At 36.3% G+C, this 20,018-nt stretch overlaps 1 pseudogene; it reads right to left on the minus strand.

Moving 5' to 3' along the window:
- Positions 1-8,191: 8,191 nt before the first annotated feature.
- LOC113255785 (3-hydroxyisobutyrate dehydrogenase, mitochondrial-like) lies at positions 8,192-9,186 on the minus strand (annotated as a pseudogene).
- Positions 9,187-20,018: the final 10,832 nt, after the last annotated feature.

Raw genomic sequence — 20,018 nt, forward strand, 5'->3', positions numbered from 1 at the left:
CGGGGAGCCGTGAATCGCGCACAGATATTGGAAGATAAATGGAAGGGGGAGGGAGCCGACATGCTTGGGCACTGGGAAGCAGTAGCCACCTGCACTAGGGAGCAGGCCAGACTCACCAACCAACCGGTACCCGTGAGAGAGCAGACTGAGACCGTGAGCCTGGGTACATGTGTGCGACCAGACTGAAAACCAGTGCTCCGGAGCCCACACGAACCACACTGAAACAGGGAGCTCGGAAGCGCGTGCGGGAACTGGGGGCGGCTGGTGGTGTTAGAAGCACAAAGGACAGAGACGTGCCGGCCCTGGAAGTGAGGGCTGGGACACCTGCTATAGGGCACACATCCCTGGACACTGCAGGGCTTTTGGCACCACTGACAGAAACAGAGTTAAAGTGGCCAAGAGAACTCAGTGGAGAGTGGACTGTGATCTCTTTGTTCTAAGGCAGAGGCTAGGATACGGCCGCTACTGCTCTGACTCTCAGAAGAGTCACAGAAAACCACCAGGGAAAGCCACCAGAGAACAAAAGCCCAGAAATACTGGCTCACATTGTGCCCATCCCCATCCCCCCTCGCAGGGGACAGGGAAGCTCTAACCAAACAGGGTTGTCTGAATATCAGTGCGGCAGGCTTCTCCTCCAGAAGGAAGGCTGAAAAGTCAAGAGGCCAACATCTCCAAGGTCCCTATAAAACAAGTGCACACTGCCTGAGTCCTGGTCAATAATTTGGGCTCTGGGCATCCCTGCAACCTCTCCTCATCAGAATGATGAGGAGGAGAAATCCGCCCAGCAAAGAAAAGATAATGAGTCTGTGGCCTCTGCCACAGAACTGATGGATATGGATATAACCAGATTGTCAGAAATGGAGTTCAGGGTAACAATGGTCAAGATGATGTGTAGGCTTGAAAAACCTGTTAACAAAAATATTAACGAGAATATAGAATCTCTAAGGGCAGAAATGAGAGTAAGTCTGGCAGAAATTAAAAATGCTATGAATCAAATGCAGCCTAAGCTAGACACTCTGATGGCCAGGGTAAATGAGGCAGAAGAACAAATTAGTGAATTGGAGGATGGGATGGTAAAAGAGAAAGTTAAAACAGAAACTTTGCTCAAAAAAATCCAATCTCAAGAATGTAGATTATGGGAGATTACTGACTCAATGGAACATTCCAATGTCAGAATTATTGGCATCTCTGAGGGGGTGGAGAAAGAGAGAGGTCTAGAAGAGATATTTGAACAAATTGTAGCTGAGAACTTCCCTAATCTGGCAAAGGAAACAAGCATTCGTGTCCAAGAAGCAGAAAAGACCCCTCCCAAGGTCAATGAGAACAGACCTACACCATGTCACGTCATAGTGCAATTCGCAAATATTAGATCCAAGGATACAGTATTGAAAGCGGCCAGGGGGAAGAAAATCCTTACATACAGAGGGAAAAATATCAGAATAATGTCAGACCTGTCTACAGAGACCTGGCAGGCTAGGAAGGGTTAGCAGGGTATTTTCAAAGCTTTATCTGAGAAGAACATGCAACCAAGGATCCTTTACCCAGCAAGAGTGTCATTCAGAATTGATGGAGAGATAAGGACCTTCCAGGATCAGCAGAAACTGAAGGAATTCATAACCACCAAACCACCCCTACATGAGATATTAAGTGAGGTTCTATAAAAGTAAAAGGCCTCAAGAGTGATACAGAACAGAAATTTACAATCTATAGAAACAAAGACTTCACAGGCAACATGACATAATTAAAATCATATCTCTCAATAATCACTCTTAATGCGAATGGCCTAAATGTTCCCATAAAAAGCCACAGGGTTGCAGATTGGATAAAAAGGCATGACCCATCCATTTGCTGTCTACAAGAGACTCATTTTGAACCTAAAGATACATCCAGACTGAAAATGAAGGAATAGAAAACCATTTTTCATACCAATGGACCTCAAAAGAAAGCTGGGGTAGCAATTCTTATATTAGACAGATTAGATTTTAAACTAAAGACTGTAGTGAGAAATACAGAAGGACACTATATTATTCTTAAAGGATGTATCCAACAAGTGGATAAGACAATTATAAATATCTATGCCCCCAACAAGGGAGCAGCTAGATACACAAGCCAACTCTTAACCAGAATAAAGAGACATATAGATAATAATACGTTAATAGTAGGGGACCTCAACACTTCACTCTCAGCAATAAACAGATCACCTAAGCAGAAAATCAACAAAGAAACAAGAGCTTTGAATGACATACTGGACAAGATGGACCTCATAGATATATACAGAACACTACACCCCAGAACAACAGAATACTCATTCTTTTTGAATGCACATGGAGCTTTCTCCAGAATAAACCATATACTGGGTCACAAAATAGCCCTCAACCGATACGAAAAGACTGAGATTATTCCCTGCATATTCTCAGATCACAGTGCTTTGAAATAGGAACTCAATCACAAGGAAAAATCTGGAAGAAACTCAAACACTTGGAAACTAAGAACCATTCTGCTCAAGAATGATTGGGTAAACCAGGAAATTAAAAATCAGTTTAAACAATTTCTGGAGACCAATGAGAATGAAAACACATTGGTCCAAAACCTGTGGGACACTGCAAAGGTGGTCCTAAGGGGAAAATACATAGCCATCAAAGCCTCACTCAAAAGAATAGAAAAATCTAAAATGCAGTTTTTATATTCTCACCTCAAGAAGCTGGAGCTGGAACAGAAGAACAGGCCTAACCCATGCACAAGAAGGCAGGTGATCAAGATTAGAGCAGAGATCAATGAATTAGAAACCAGGAGCACAGTAGAGCAGATCAACAGAACTAGAAACTAGTTCTTTGAAAAAATAAATAAGATCGATAAGTCACTGGCCAGACTTATTCAAAAGAATAGAGAAAGGACCCAAATTAATAAAATTATGAATGAAAAGGGAGAGATCACAACCAACACCAATGAAATAGGAAGGATCATTGGAAACTTTTATCAACAGCTTTATGCCAATAAATTAAGCAATCTGGAAGAGATGGAGGCCTTCCTGGAAACCTATAAACTACCAAGACTGAAACAGGAAGAAATTGATTTATTAAACAGACCAATTAATTATGAAGAGATTGAAACAGTGATCAAAAACCTCCCCAAAAACAAGAGTCTAGGGCCTGACGGATTCCCCAGGGAATTCTACCAAACATTCAAAGAAGAAATAATACTTATTGTCCTGAAGCTGTTTCAAAAAAAATAGAAACAGAAGGAAAACTACCAAACTCATTCTATGAGGCCAGTATTACCTTGATCCCCAAACCAGGAAAGACCCCATCAAAAAGGAGAATTACAGACTGATTTCCCTGATGAATATGGACACCAAAATTCTCAACAAGATCCTAGCTAATAGGATCCAACAGTACATTAAAAGGATTATCCATCAAGACCAAGTGGGATTCATCCCTGGGATGCAAGGGTGGTTCAACATTCGCAAATCGATCAGTGTGATAGATCATATCAACAAGAAAAGAGTCAAGAACCCTATGATCCTCTCAATTGATGCAGAAAAAGCATTTGACAAAATACAGCATCCTTTCCTGATTAAAACCCTTCAGAGTGTAGGGATAGAGGGTACATTCCTCAATTTCATAAAAACCATCTATGAAAAGCCTACAGCGAATATCATTCTCAATGGGGAAAAGCTGACAGCCTTTCCCTTAAGATCAGGAACACGACAAGGATGCCCACTCTCGCCATTATTATTCAACATAGTACTAGAAGTCCTTGCAACAGCAATCAGACAACAAAAAGGGATAGAATAATTCAAATTGGCAAAGAAGAAGTCAAACTTTCTCTCTTTGCAGATGACATGATACTGTATATAGAAAACCCAAAAGACTCCACCCCCAAACTACTAGAACTTTTAGAGCAATTCAGTAATGTGGCGGGATACAAAATCAATGCTCAGAAATCAGTTGCATTTCTATACACGAACAATGAGACTGAAGAAAGAGAAATTAGGGAATCCATTCCATTTACAATAGCACCAAAAATCATATATTATCTCGGAATTAACTTAACTGGAGATGAAAAGGATCTATATTCTAGAAACTACAAATCACTCTTGAAAGACATTGAAGAAGACACAAAAAGATGGAAAAATATTCCATGCTCATGGATCGGAAGAATTAACATAGTTAAAATGTCCATGCTACCCAGAGCAATCTACACTTTCAATACCATCCCAATCAAAATACCAATGGCATTTTTCAAAGAACTGGAACAAACAGCCCTTAAATTTGTATGGAACCAGAAAAGGCCCCGAATCAGCAAGGAATTGTTGAAAAGGAAAAACAAAGCTGGGGGCATCACGTTGCCGGATTTCAGGCTATACTACAAAGCTGTGATCACAAAGACAGCATGGTACTGGCACAAAAACAGACACATAGACCAATGGAACAGAAGAGAGAACCCAGAAATGGACCCACGGCTTTTTGGGAAACTAATCTTTGACAAAGCAGGAAAAAACATCCAGTGGAAAAAAGACAGTCTTTTCAATAAATGGTGCTGGTAAAATTGGGCAGCTATATGTAAAAGAATGAAACTTGACCACTCTCTCACACCATACAGAAAGATAAACTCCAAATGGTTGAAGGACCTCAATGTGAGACAGGAATCCATCAAAATCCTAGAGGAGAACATAGGCTGCAACCTCTTTGACATCGGCCACAGCAACTTTTTTAATGACACATCTCCAAAGGCAAGAGAAACAAAAGAAAAAACAAACTTGTGTGACTTCATCAAGATAAAGAGCTTCTGCACAGCCAAGGAAAAAGTCAAAAAAACTAAGTGGCAGCCCACGGAATGGGAGAAGATATTTGCAAATGACACTACAGATAAAAGACTGGTGTCCAAGATCTACAAAGAACTTCTCAAACTCAATACATGTGAAACAAAGAATCAAATCAAAAAATGGGCAGAAGGTATGAACAGACACTTTTCCAATGAAGACATACAAATGGCTAACAGACACATGAAAAAATGTTCAACATCATTAGCCATTAGGGAAATTCAAATCAAAACCATACTGAGATACCACCTTACACCAGTTAGAATCCAAAAATTGACAAGGCAGGAAACAACAAATTTTGGAGAGGATGTGGAGAGAGGAGATCCCTCTTACACTGTTGGTGGGAATGCAAGTTGGTACAGCCACTTTGGAAAGCAGTGTGGAGGTCCCTTAAAAAGTTAAAAATTGAGCTACCCTATGATCCAGCCATTGCACTGCTGGGTATTTACCCCAAAGATACGGACGTAGTGAAGAGAAGGGCCATATGCACCCCAATGTTCATAGCAGCATTGTCCACAATAGCTAAATTGTGGAAGGAGCCGAGATGCCCTTCAACAGATGACTGGATTAAGAAGATGTGGTCCATATATACAATGGGATATTACTCAGCCATCAGAAAGAACGATTACCCAACATTTGCAGCAACATGGACGGATTGGAGGAGATTATGCTAAGTGAAATAAGTCAAGCAGAGAAAGACAGTTATCATATAGTTTCACTCATTTATGGAACATAAGAAATAGGAAGATCGGTAGGAGAAGGAAGGAAAGAATGAAGGGGGTGTAAACAGAAGGGGGAATGAATCATGAGAGACCTTGGACTCTAGGAAACAAACTGAGTGCTTCAGAGGGGTGGGGGTGGGGGATTGGGATAGGCCGGTGATAGGTATTAAGGAGGGCACATATCGCATGGTGCACTGGGTGTTATATGCAAATAAATCATGGAACATTGCATCAAAAACTAGGGATGTACTGTATGGTAACTAATATAACAAAATAAAAATTATTAAAAAAAACAAACAAAATCATTAAGATGGCAATACTCCTCAAATTGATGTACACTTTCAGAGCAAACTCATCAAAATCCAGCTATTCTTTTCAGAAATGAAACAGCTTATTCTAATATTCAAATGGAAATATAAGGGATCAAGATACTCAAAACAATCTTGAAAGGGAAGAATAAATCATATTATCTATATTTCACAATTTCAAAACTTATTACATAACCACAGTAATCAAGACATGTGGTATTGGTCTAAGGATAAACACATAAATCAATGCAATAGAATTGAAAGTCAGAAAAAGAATCTTAAAATTTATGGTCAATTGATTTTATACAAGTTCGCCAAGACAATTTAATGGAGGAAGAACAGACTTTTCAAGAACTAGAGTTGAGACAATTGGATATCCACAAATAAAAGGATGGAGTTGGACCACTCTTTTATACCATACACAAAAATTCATTCAAAATGGAAGAACTAAATGTAAGAACTAAATGTAAGAACTGAAACTAAACTCTTTGAAGAAAATACAGAATAAATATATATATATAGAGAGAGAGAGAGACAGAGAGACAGAGAGACAGAGAGAGAGAGATTTCTCCAAGAAAAATATACAAATAGCAAATGAACACATGGAGGATGATCAACATCATTAGTCATCAGGGAAATGTAATCAAAACCACAATGAGATACAATTTGATACCCACTGGGATGGTTATAGTAATAAAAAAGACAGGTTATAACAAGTGATGGTGAGGATGTGGAAAAACTGGGATGCTCCTCTTGCAGCTTCTATAGAAAACAGTGTGACAGTTCCTCAAAATGGTAAGCATAGAGCTAACTTATGACCCAGCAATTCTCTCTCTAGGTATATATCCAAGAGAATTGATAATATTTGTCCACTCGAAAACTTATTCACAAATATTATAGCAGGATTATTCATGATAGTCAAAAAGTAAAAACAAATGTCCATCAAATGTTGAATAAGCATAAAATACATTCAAAGAATTAGATATTCTTTACAATAAAAAGAAATGAAATAATGTTAACATGCAACAAGGTGAATGACCTTGAAGACATCACGCTGAGTGAAAGTAGTTAGTGACAGAAGACCACATAGTATATGATTCCATGCATATAAAATGTCTAAAATAGGCAGATCTATAGACACAGAAAGTAGATTAGTGGTTGCTAGTGCTGAGATGTGAGTGATTGTTAATGGGCATGGGGTTTTGGGAGGGGTGATTAAATGTTCTAAACTTACATTGTGGTGTGGTTAAACAACACTGTGAATGTAATAAAAAACATTGAATTGTACAATTTCTATTGGCGAATTTTATGGTATGTGATTTATAGATATTTAAAAATGTCTTAAAAAAAACTAAGGTAAATAATACTACCTTGGAACATTGTAACAAGAAAAGCAAACTACTTTGGGGATTTATTCTTTAACATTAGCTGTCTTTACTTAAATTTTTTTTAAGTTAAAAAGGTGCTTAAAAATAATCTATTGTAATTTCCTATTTTCATAATAAGAAAACCAAGGCCTAGAGGGATTACTTAACTTGCACAAAATATTTTTTTATTATCAGCACAGAAACTTACTTGAATTCAAAATCATATGGTTATATTTAGAATAATATAATAGAGCAAATATCATGGCTCTGAAACAGTTCTAAAGATGTCATTCTTTTGAAGTAAAAAAAAAAAAACATAGTAAGAATGTATAAGGAAGCAAAAACATAAAAAACAAGCTTGTTGAGTATTGAGAGTTGTTACGAGAGGAACACACTAAGATAATGTAACAGAGCCCAAATTGTAAAACATGCAGCAAAGAGTTCTCTTGCTTTATCAACTCCTGGAAAATAAATCAGTAACCTCTATAATGCAAGAATACCACCACTTGGTTAACAGGACAAACTTCCTGAGGGACACAGATAGCAATTGACTATACTACCCCCTTTTCTAACTCCTTTCCTCACACCAATTTCTTTTCTTTAAGATAGGTTTCATCCTGTTGAAAAATATTTGTTTTTATTTGTAAAGTGAAGGAAATAATATCCTGATTGAAGTATGAAATGATGTAGTTGAATGTACTCAGGGATCAAACTTCTGAGACAGGTTAATCAGCTAGTTAACAGAGAACATCAGTGGCTTGCAAAGAAAAAAAATAAAATCAGAGAATACATGTTTGCTAAATAGGTTAAAAAATAAGCAACTAAAAATGGGTTAAAATCCTAGGGTTTACTGGGACCTAGGCGATCACAAGCAGACAGGTGACCTTTGACCCATTTACTTGCGGAGTGAGCTATAAGGATGCTCTAAGGTCAAGTTTGGTTTTCAATAGTGTCCACAGCCAAGGGGTAAACTCAGAGAGTCTCCTCCTCTCATAGAAACTGGAAGATGCAGGAAAAGTCTTTCTTTGAGGAACCGTTTGCACCATCACCCTGCAGACCTAGTGGGCTTCACTGTCCGGAAGGACTGGGCTTTTTGTGGTGGTGGCAGTCTTGTTCTAACCCCAGATCCTTAGCCATGAGCGTTGCTCCAAATCCACCTTAATAGTTATTAGTGGATGGAACTCCATTCCCTCACCCCAAGTACAGGATTCTAAGTATCATTTGACCAACACCATCCTGAAATCGAATTTAGGATTTTAGCCAACAGCTTTGGGTCAAGCCCTAACCCGATTCCAAGATTCATAGCTTCAGCAGTTCCAATCATTCTGGTAGCTAACAGCATGTTGTTGTAGATCTTTGCAGTCAACCTGGTCCCTACAGCTCCACAATACACCACACTGGATCACATGCACCCCAGCAACTCTTGGGCAGCAGCAAATTTATCTTTGACTCCTCCCACCATAAATGTGAGGTTCCCAGATGGAACAGCTCCCACACCACCAGAAACAGGGGCATCCATGAAAACTGTTCCCATTTTCTCAACTTTTTTGGCCAATTCTTCTGAAATTGCAGGATCAATGGTACTGGAATCTATTAATAGTGAGCCTTTCTTCACTTTTTTTTAGAATTTCATTTGCTCCGGAATGACCTTCTGTTACATTGATACTGGTAAGCAACGTTGTAATAATTCTGTCAGTTTTTTCAGCTATATCTGCTGAGGAATACACTACCTGTTCACTCACATCTTAAAACTCTTTGTATGCATCAGAGAACACATCATAAATAATGAATGAATAGCAGGAGATTTTTTTTGCCATTGAATTCTCCATGTTGCTCTGTCAAATGAATCCAACTGAAATCTTAGAAGCCATTGACCTAGGACATACCACTGCAAGGCTGGTCACTGCCAGGCTCTGCCGGTGGCTCCAATACTGGAGTCTAGAGACAGTTCCACGGAGAGGAGCCATAAGGGCCTGGCATGCTCCCCTAGGCCTGCCTCCCCATGGTAACCTCCCCGCTCCTGGCTTGCCCACTCACTGATTACACAAGCTATTAAAGGCAATCTAGTAGCAAAGCCTACTCATATCATCATGTAGATTAAATTCCATAAAGCCATTTGCAATCTACAAAGTGTTATATCAATATATGATATATATTAATATTATGTTATGTTATATATAATGATAAAACAGAATGTTTTATTATTACTTATGACTTCACTAGAGAGATGTTTAACTTGTTTAATATTTATCATTTTGAAAGAGAATAAATTATGGCATATGAATTGATAAAATTTCAATTTATATTCCTCTGATCCCCTACTGTTTGCCTCCTGTATCTACTGTGAACTTTTTCTAGTGTTTGGAGAGTTTCTTGGTAGCAACTTTGGGAATAGAGTATTATTTGATCATTTTAAACTATATTTTTAGAAGGAAATAAACTCGCTCTGGGTTTAAGATAATATAAAAATCAAAATCAATAGAGAATATATTAGTCTGGGATTGGTTTTGAAAGTTCTCATATGGATCAGGGGGTCAGAGCAGTGAATTGAGTCTCCTCTCCTTAATGGGTTTTCCCTTATATTATTTAAAGTACTCAAAGAGAATTAATCCTTGTTGTGGAGAACATTAAAGGAACGGATCAATTTTTTCCTCAAAGGAGTTTTCAAATAACCCATATGACCTTTGACTTTTTGATTGTTCAAATCTTAAGATATCTTAGTGTGTCTCTTGAGGTTTCTTTTTTTTCTTGTTCTTTTTCAATATTTGTGTTAGGCGTTGGTTTCTGCCTGGGGCAAGAACCTAATAGAGGAGAAATAGTAATGTTTTAAAAGCACAAGAATCTAATATGCATTTTTAAATTAAACTTTTAAGAAGCTATTTTTTCTCCTTAAACAAAGATGAATCTAGGGAGAAAATTTGAAGGACTTGAAAATTACAAAAATTAAACTTTTATAAATATTTCAAAAAAAAAAAGTTTGTATTCAAGTCTCTATTTGACCACAATAACGATCACTTTCCCTATTTCCCTGAAGAGATTTTTCGTCAATTTTGCTTTATTTAATCAAGGAAATACATGTGCATTCTTACAAATATGGACATATTCCTGCTCAAATCACTTTTCTAGCACTCATAAAAAAAATATTATTTCATTAAATCATCTGTCTAGGTGTTTTTTCCATATTAAGAAAAAAAATCCTCTAGTTAATTGAAACTTGACCAAACCTATTTATCCCGCTTTTAGAAAGATTACTAAGGAATTTAATGTCAGATTTTTATTTCCAATCATAACTGAAAGGTAATCTCAGTTTTTCAGTTCGATATTATTTAACTTCCAGTATTATTTTATTTTGCTTACTCTATATCCATGATGTCAGAGTGTAGAGTTTTGAGACAATCAAGTACAATTTGAAAAATGACAAGTCACATGGGGTTAACAGAGATTTTTGACAACATTTTTGAGTGATTCCTTTTCTCACTAAAGGTAACTTTAAAAAAGGGATAAAATTATTGAAATGACATAGCCCTTCTCAAAAATTATTTTTGAAATATTATATTTTCATACTTCTTTAAAAAAATCCAAATGTGCTCATATGGAAATAGCAAAATTCTATTATTTTTACTTAAGATCCAATTCATTAATCCCTTTGTGCCAGGAAATACTACTGTACCTATGCCACCTGCGGGACAGCCTGACTCAAAAGTCAGATCAATTTTTTTTTATTGTAAACTTCCTTCTTTCTTGGGAAAACACACATAATATTTCATTATTATCCTTTTGAAGTCTTTATGATCTGCAGTGATGTCCACTTTCATTTCTGATATTAGTTATTTGTGTCCTGTATTTTCTCAAACAGTTTGGCCAGAGGCAAATTAATTATATGAATTATGTCAGTTTGGGTCCTCCTAAGAGCAAACACCAAGATGGGATTTGTTGCTCAAAGGATTTACTACGGAAATGCCTGCAAAAGGTAAAAGCGGGGGAGGGGACAGAAACCAGCTGGGAAAACCTCCTGACCACATTGTAAATTTGACAGCTGTGAAAAGAGGGGAGAAAAAAAAAAAGAAGATTTGGATGAGGAAGATCCTCTGACACAGCATGGTTCTGAGAAAGTTTTGACCATAACAATGGGTTTCTGCATTAGAGAAATCCTGTGTTAGAAATGGGCCAAGACTGATCCCCCGGTTGCGCGCCTTGTCTTTGAGTGTTTCCTGAGTGAATACCTACAAGTGGGGCTAAGACCATCAGTCAATGATACTCTTTACATGAAGTTTCTCTTGAAAGGGATCCAAGCAGAACACTTCACAGGTGTCATAATCTATAGCTTGCATGAAAAACATACACATATTCATGCAACTTTTCCATGGATCCTGTGAATCTCTCTTCCCAAGAAGAAGCTGAGCAGAGTGAAGTTAGTGGAATAAATTACAGCCCCTATACCAGTTGGTCTTGGGGCCCCAGTGATACCACATTTTTTAATTCCTACTGCATTCTGATTTCCCTTCACCCTCATCTATCAGGCTGGCAAGTCTTTGTGGCTTCCCAGGTGGCACGACTCCGATTCCTGCTCCCCCTGGTCATCATACTGCCTTCTTGGGCCAGGTTACTGTGCATGTTCATTTACCGTTATAAACAGGCAAGGGGAAACCAGGAAGCATCCAGGCAGATAACTTGTGTTTTATATTTCCCTTAGTTTCCATTTGCAAAACCAGTGCAACCTCCTTCTGTTGATCAGGGCCAATTACTCTTTCTGAGATAGTGATTCTTTTCTCACCTGCTGTTCCTGGAAAACTAGAAGTCCAAACTTTCCTGCAGTGGTGATATCTTTCAGTTCGAAAAATCATTGCAGTATTCTTTAGAAAGAGGGTGACCTCTTTGTGGACTAAAATCGCTAAACCCCAGAGTTTTGGGTCAAGAAGCAAAAAGTCCTCAGTGGGTCATGAAGAGTGATGGTATCCAGGGCCACTCTTGTTTCCACTGATCAATACTTGATCCTGTGTATTCTTCCTATGGGGGAAAACAGCTCCATATAGAGGTCTCCGATTTAATGTATATACTGCATCCTGAAGAATAATATACATTCTCTGAGAGCATTGCTTCTAAATTGTTGCTTTAGCTGTGCCTTCATTAGGCTAATCCAGTGCTCAGTGAGGTGGTTGTTCTGTAGAGAGCATGGTCATGGAACCACCTCCACACCTCCTTATCTATGAATTTGGTCCAGAGCACTGAATGCTCTATTATGTGCGATTTCATACCTGTGGATCAGGTCTTTTGTAAACACCGGATGTCAATACTTGCTGACGCTCTGCAGACAGATTAGAAAACCCATATCCAGAGTAGGTATCTTTCTCTGTGAGGAAAAAAAAAACAAACCACTGAGCCTTATAGGATGAAAGGGTCCCAATTTAATCAATTTGTCACCAATGGGCTTTTGGTCTCCTTGAGAAATAGAACCATGGCCCAGGACTCAGTGCAGGTCTCTTTCACTGGCATGTTGGACATTTCGAGGCAGCAGTAGCTAGATAGGTACATAGATAGATAAGTTAGATAGGTAAACCTTGGTAAGTAGAAGTCTATGCTGTTCAGTTCATATGTACCTTCCATCTTCGCTATGGTGGCAAGACTGTTTATGTGCCCATTGCATTGTCCCATGGTGGCTAATAGCAGTGCAAGACCAGTGTCGGTTGTTCAAGTCATTTTGGTTGGTTAATGCCTTTGCCATGGTGGATACTTTCTGGTAGGTATAAATGTGTGTCTGTTCACATGCCTTCAGCCCCAACCCCCTCGTCTTCATTCTTATCATCCTGTTCCTTCCAGACCCCAGACCAACCAGTCTGGCCATATGGGGTGAAACTGTAAATATTATTATTTTTAGTTCTAATGCTAATTCTTCCTGGTCCTCTTTTCTCATATGAACAGAAAAGAACAAATACATTGGACAAATGAACAACTGCATATAATGTACTGGGTCCTTATTAATCTGCTCTAGCAACAATGCAACTTCTAGGAGAAGAGCTGCAATTAGGGCCATGGTTTGGTTGAGTTTGCAGTAGTCTACATTATTCTTAAAAATTCATTGGGTGTTTTATGGGTCAAATGAAATTTTAAATGTAAACATGTAGGGATCACCAGTCCTGTATCCTTTAGCTTCTTAATGATAGCTCTAATCTCTGTCGTTCTCTTCATCCTGGGAGATATATGTTTATATATATATTTTTTTATTAAATATTTACTTATTTATTTTTAAATACTTTATTTATTTGTTTTGAGAGAGGGAGTAAGAGCAGGGGGAGGAGCAGAGGGAGAGAGAAAATCTCAAGTAGACTCTGTGCTGAGCATGGAGCCAAAATCTTTGGAAACATCTACCTACCCTATATTTCAAGCTGTCTGGTATTCCCACTTGGATCCCTGACCTTAGCATAGTAGACCTGACCAATCTGAGGATTTTAATGTCTCCATATCTCTGCAGTTCTATCAGATCTTCAGTTGTCTATGGAACTGTATCTGCTTTTCCACTGCAGGAGATAAGGCCCACTTTATAAGCTGCCAACGAAACCCTTTGGCTTTCATGCTTAGCCTTTTATTACTTGTTTAGTGCACTCATTTCTCATTACAGAGGGTGTCAGTTACGACTGTACTGTTTGTGAAAGCACTGCTTTTCCTGTATCTTTTAAATGTCTGAATCACTGCATCAGTGAGGGCATTGGCCTTCCACCTGTACATTTCTCCAAGTTAGAAGCTGTGAAATCTTCAGCAGTTGGGCCATTAGTGCCAGAAACTGCCAATACTACATATAAAATTTTGTATGGGTCCTCTTTGCCAGCCAGCCAGAGAGAGAGCCAAGTCCCAAACTTCTATCTTACACCTCATTTTCTTGCAGGACTGAAGGTATTGCCTATGCTGAATGGGAATAGCTATGCAAAAGATTTATCGAAGAGAATGGTCCTGAAAGATAAAGGAAGAGGGAGCAGGAGAAGTTATTTAACTTTCAAAATTTATTAAAACCAGATATATGGCCACCACATGATCTGTATTGGTAATACAACGTTTGCTCTTGAAAGAGTAATTATTATGCTCTTTTTAGATACAATGTTCTATAAATATCAGGTAAGTCAAGTTACTTGGGAGTGTTTAAATTTTCTGTCTTACTGGTTTTATTCTTGTTGTTCTATAAACTGCTTAGAGAAGAATGTTAAAATCCTACCTATTATAAAAATCTACTGTACTCAGATTAGAATTCAAATCCATCATTGTCAAAGGCAGAAATCAGAAAAATAAATACAACAAAACATGTTAATAATATTAAAATTTAATATAGTATAGAAATTAATAATATAGGAGCTAAAATGTACAATACATGCATCAAAGGTAAAATTTCAGAAATAAATATCTAAAACAAAGCCAAGCCCAGCTCTTAAAAATCATAGGAAGTTTGACATTCATTAACTCTATTCTTCTATACACTTTTCTTCTTAATGTAGTATAAGCTATCACTTTTTAGGACGGTGCCTTATTTAAAATTACTTAAAGCATACACAAATGTTCTCATAGAGAGGAAATAGAAAAATAATTTCCTCTAACAGAAGACATCAGTGTGAAACTAAGAATGATTTTAAGAGAAAGATAAGGTGGTCTTGAAATCGCAAAAAAAATATTTTAGTGGTTTATGTTAACATTATCAAAGCAGTTAGACACTGACTTATTTTATTACTTTCAGGGAGGGAACATTTCCTGTCTATAGCACAATGTCTGATGTCTAATATACCATCCCTGTGAACCATCAGGATGACTATTGTAACATTTACAAATCTTACATTTTTGACCTTTTAAGCTAACCTAGATTTTTGTCTAGGGGCCTATAGAATAAATGTTAAGTATAGGTTTATGCAAATATGCACATTAGTTGGCAAGTTAAATGTGAAAATGATGCTTTGAGGGTGGAAAAAGACAAAATCAAAGAAGATATGATAAAAATTGATCAAGTTCATAAAATTGGATATACTTACTTTAGTTTTGTTATTGTTTTCAGGGTTAACCTGAGAATTATTATCATGTGACTAAATATAGATAATATCGGCAAATGTTAATACCTGAGAATACTTTATTTTATTAAGTTTGTGCTCAGTTTTTAATTGAAGAATGTATATTCTTCAATAGCAACATTAACTTTCATTTTACATCTAAAGAAATAAAGCAATAGGTAATGTTTTGGAATATTAGCTCCTTGCAGTAATTCAGTACATCAAGCAAATATCAAAGTTAAAGACTTTTTTTTCTACAGCAACATTCTATGTTGTATCTTTGTAGATGGAACAATGTTCAGAAAATTATATATACTTTTATCATCAGTTTCATAAAGAAAAATGATTAATATTGAAATAATTGAAGAAATAAAAATCAATGAGAATAATAAAATCTTAGCTACTTTTTGCATTCCTAATTACATTTTGGAATTTTTACTATAAATAATTATGTAAGAATACCGATAAAAATATTTCAAACTTTTGAAAACATTAGTGCTCAAAGAGAAGTTTTATTTATTCCCTTTTAATGCTCATCTGAGTTTTTTTTCTGCCAAAAATCCATAGATGTTTGGATGTTTTATTAAAGGGCAAATCCAAACAGGAGAAGAAGAAAAGTGATGTTTGACTGGATTGGAGGCATATTTAGATCAAGAGAAATTAAATTCCTCATATGGTGTTGACACCACCTCCCTCTGAAAAACTTAAATTACACTTAAAAAAATGTATGGCTCTTATTGAATGTAAATAATAGCCAGTTTGATTTTTCATTGTAATATAATGTAAACTAGGGGAGCCTGGGTGGCTCAGTTGTTAGGCGTCTGCCTTCCACTCCAGACGTCATCCTGGCGTTCTGGGATCGAGCCCCACGTCGGGCTCCTCCACTGGGAGCCTGCTTCTTCCTCTCCCACTCCCCTGCTTGTGTTCCCTCTCTCACTGGCTGTCTCTCTCTCTGTAGAACGAATAAATAAAATCTTTAAAAAATTTATATATATAATGGAAACTAAAACCTACAATATCACCAATAGGAATATGGGATATATTATATCTTAACATATGAACATCAATGTTTTTCTCATTGGAGAAGTACTAGGGTAGCATACATGCTTCATTTGGAATAAAAGTAAAGTATTAAGACAAAGAGGGATTTATTCTATGGATTAGGTGGCAGAGAGTTCTATCTGAGCTAAAAATAAACCTTAAATTCTTGGGAGATAATCTGGTGAGAAAAGAATTTTGCATAAAAAATGGTATTCATTTGGCATTTGAAATAGTATTATTTGCTAAATTTATAAGTATGCCATGTATGAGAGTAATAGATATTTCTCTCCTAATATACAGTATATATGTATACGTAATCTGCTCATATTTCATTTCCTTCATAACTAAATTAAGCAACAGAATATTTTATATTGAAATAAATAGAATTTCTCTGGGTTTGTTGCTGTTGTTGAATAGCTGAAAAGTACTAAAATTGAGTTATTTTTAGAAATGAATTCAATTTCCAATACTAAAAACTTTGGAAAAGGTTGCTTTCTGTAAAAAAAATATATATATATTGTTTTTTATCCTAAGTAGTTTTTATTTTGTCAACTATAGTCCGTAGTTAATTTTCCTAACCCTTAACTTGGAGAAAAACTAGTCCCTGTTTGAATTAAGAATGCTGCTGAATAATCTCGATGGAAGTGCCAGTTAATAAGTCATTTCTTGCTGAAGTAGACCATGTAAGGCTTAAAATCTTGTCTTTTGCATGATACATTATCATAAGGTCATGTTCACCTTTTAAAAGATTGATGACGCTACTCTGAAAGACACTAGTGGAGTTAGGTTTAGTTTTATGGCCAAACATTCTGATGTGACTTTCACCCAATCAAACACAGACACAGAGAAATGACTTCAAAATGATATAATGGAAAGACATTTCAAATTTGTGACCTAAAACAGTCACACTGATGCTACTTATGTCATATTTCATATGGAGGAGTTATATGTAAAATCAGTTGGCTCTACGAAAATCATAAATGTATCAAGGATATAATATTCTGATCTATGTTATTCAATTAAGCTTAGCAAGGACTACCTTTCCATTTTCATGACAAAATAAATCAAATAAATGGTACGTGGGAATGCCTGCTTGGTCCATCTCTGCTACAAGTTTATTTGAATCTTTGTTAGTTTTAGAGAGCTCCTTTGGTTGAAAAAGTACCTTTCATAATCATGAACTAATCAGTATCCCTCTTATTTTTATAATTTTAAATTTTGAAGGGGATTACCTGGAAAAAATAAATATCACTTTTAATAATCATGATAGAAATTCTATTATGCAGAGGTATTAATAAGTGAAAAAGCTGAGATAGCATCTTCTTATTAAAATAGCTCACCCTGTCTGCAGCTTTAATATATTCTTTCTCTCCTTGCCATGATTGAAGTTGGCAGTATTAAGACCAATTGTGCATAGGGCCAGCAGAATTAGCGACAGGAGGCAATTAGATTTGACCAGATCAACTGAGAATTTTCATAAATTTTTGTCAGTTTATAATAATGAATAAACCTGTGTGAGCATTCAAAGAAAAATGTTGACACAAGAAAAATATTTACATTTTAATATGCTGGAAATTCCCAATGAAATTATTCATGCCTCATTTCATCTCTTATATTTATTTTTGTATGCAAGATGGAAAAAGCTTCACAAACTAAAAATGCCTGTTGATGTCTCCTGAGAATGGGAACTGGTGATTTCTAACTTTGCTATGGTATTGATTGGTGTTCTGTTGGCAGACTTTATCCTGTCCCTTTTTTTCAGGTGAAGTAATTTTTGACCCAAGTAGAATATATTTTATGAATGTTCAAGTGAAATAATGGAGAAATGCAAATACTGTAACTATATGAATTGTTTTCTTCCACATACCTTATCAAACTCCACCATATTCTATACTTGAAGGGAACAATAGAGTATTTTTTAACATGAAATTTTTGAATTAGCAGACCGAAAAAAGAATCCTTGATGCCTCTTCCTCTCTCTAACCATATGCCTAATCCATCAGTTAGTTCTGTTGCTGAACTCTTAAAATAGAACTCAACAAACTTTTTAGCACCACCTTCACCACTAGCACCAAGTAAAAACCACTATTGTCTCCGGCCAGGACACCACAATACCTATCATCTGGTCTTCTGGCTTCCTGTTTACCAAAATCTCTTTTTTCTTTTCTTTTCTTTTCTTTTCTTTTCTTTTCTTTTCTTTTTTTCTTTTCTTTTCTTTCCTTTTCTTTTCTTTTTTCTTTTCTTTTCTTCCTTCTTTTCTTTTCTTTCTTTTCTTTTCTTTCTTTTTTTTTAAGATTTATTTATTTATTTGAGGGGGGAGGAACAGAAAGAGAGGGAGAGAGAGAATCTCAAGCAGACTCTGTACTGAGCATGGAACTGGACACAGGGCTCAATCTCACAACACTGAGATCATAACTTGAGCTGAAATCAAGAGTCGGACACCTAACTGACTGAGCCACCCAGGCACCCCCCAACTTCACTTTTTAAACGGAAATAGAATTATGTTATCATTCAATGGTCTCCATCCTTTTCCATCTCTTTCTAGAATAGGACTCCAAATCCTTATTCTGTTCTACAAATTCTGTAGCTTGAATCCTGGCTCACCTTAGACCTCCTTTCTTATCAATCTCCCTCTCCATTCCCTTGCTTTTTGCACACAGACTCCCTCTATGTTTCTCGAACACGTCAAGTACACTCCAACATCTAAGCCTCTGTAGTTACTGTCTCCTTTGCTCGCTGCCTTCTTCATACTGGTTTCAGCTCAATTACCACCTTTCCTGAACATACTATCTAAAATGCCAAGCCCAGTCAGTTTTGATTCTTTTAACTTATTTTTTTTAAAGCTGTAACTGATATTTCTTTATATGTGTATCTATTTATCTGCTAACTTTCTGTCTCGTCTTTGGTGAAGAGGGCATTTTTATTCTCTTCTATTGCCCCAATTTCTGCAGCACCCAGACAGTACCTGAAACATAGTGAGTTCTCATATAAAGTCAGTGAACTGAATGAATATGAATGACCAAGATGAGAAATGGTTCAAAGACTTCTGAAAATTGAAGTGTATTGAATAATGTTTTGAATCATTTAGAGATGACATTTCTAAGAGTATAAGTCAGTATTAATCAAGCATATTACAGGGACATCAATTTTGGTGATCCCTTGTTATTCATGCAAAATTTGAGTGCTTAATATTTTATTGCCAATGTGTTTAATTCTGAATTGAAAGGTGTTTTCACAAAATTGTGAACTGCAACATTTAACTGAGCATAGTAAACTCAATATTATTCTCTTATATTTAGTAATGAAACATTAGTATTTTCAATAATTTAGTCCTAAAAATACATTAAGTTTCAGGGATATATGTTGTTCCTTGGAGCTATTCAAAATGAAAGTAAGTGTACTCACCACTGTCTTATAACTGTTAGAATTCTGTGCTTTTCATTTAAAAGTACATGAAAAAATAATGTAAGTTAAAGCAAATTCCTAAAATTGTGGTAAAAAATACAAATTAGTAACTAGATGTGCAAAATTAATGTTGTCATACAAAATTGTTAGATAACACATCTTGTATGACAAACTAATGTTCTGCTCATTTAAATATGAATATTTCCTAGGAAAATAAAAGTAAAATTCTTACCAGCTGCTGATTAAATAACTTCTTTTCTTTGCATTTTTATACATATTTTTGGACAAAAGCATCCCTGAAATTTTTTACATTTTTATTAAAAACTTAACAT

This window comes from Ursus arctos, unplaced genomic scaffold (genome assembly GCF_023065955.2).
Source record: "Ursus arctos isolate Adak ecotype North America unplaced genomic scaffold, UrsArc2.0 scaffold_11, whole genome shotgun sequence".
Lineage (NCBI taxonomy): Eukaryota > Metazoa > Chordata > Mammalia > Carnivora > Ursidae > Ursus > Ursus arctos.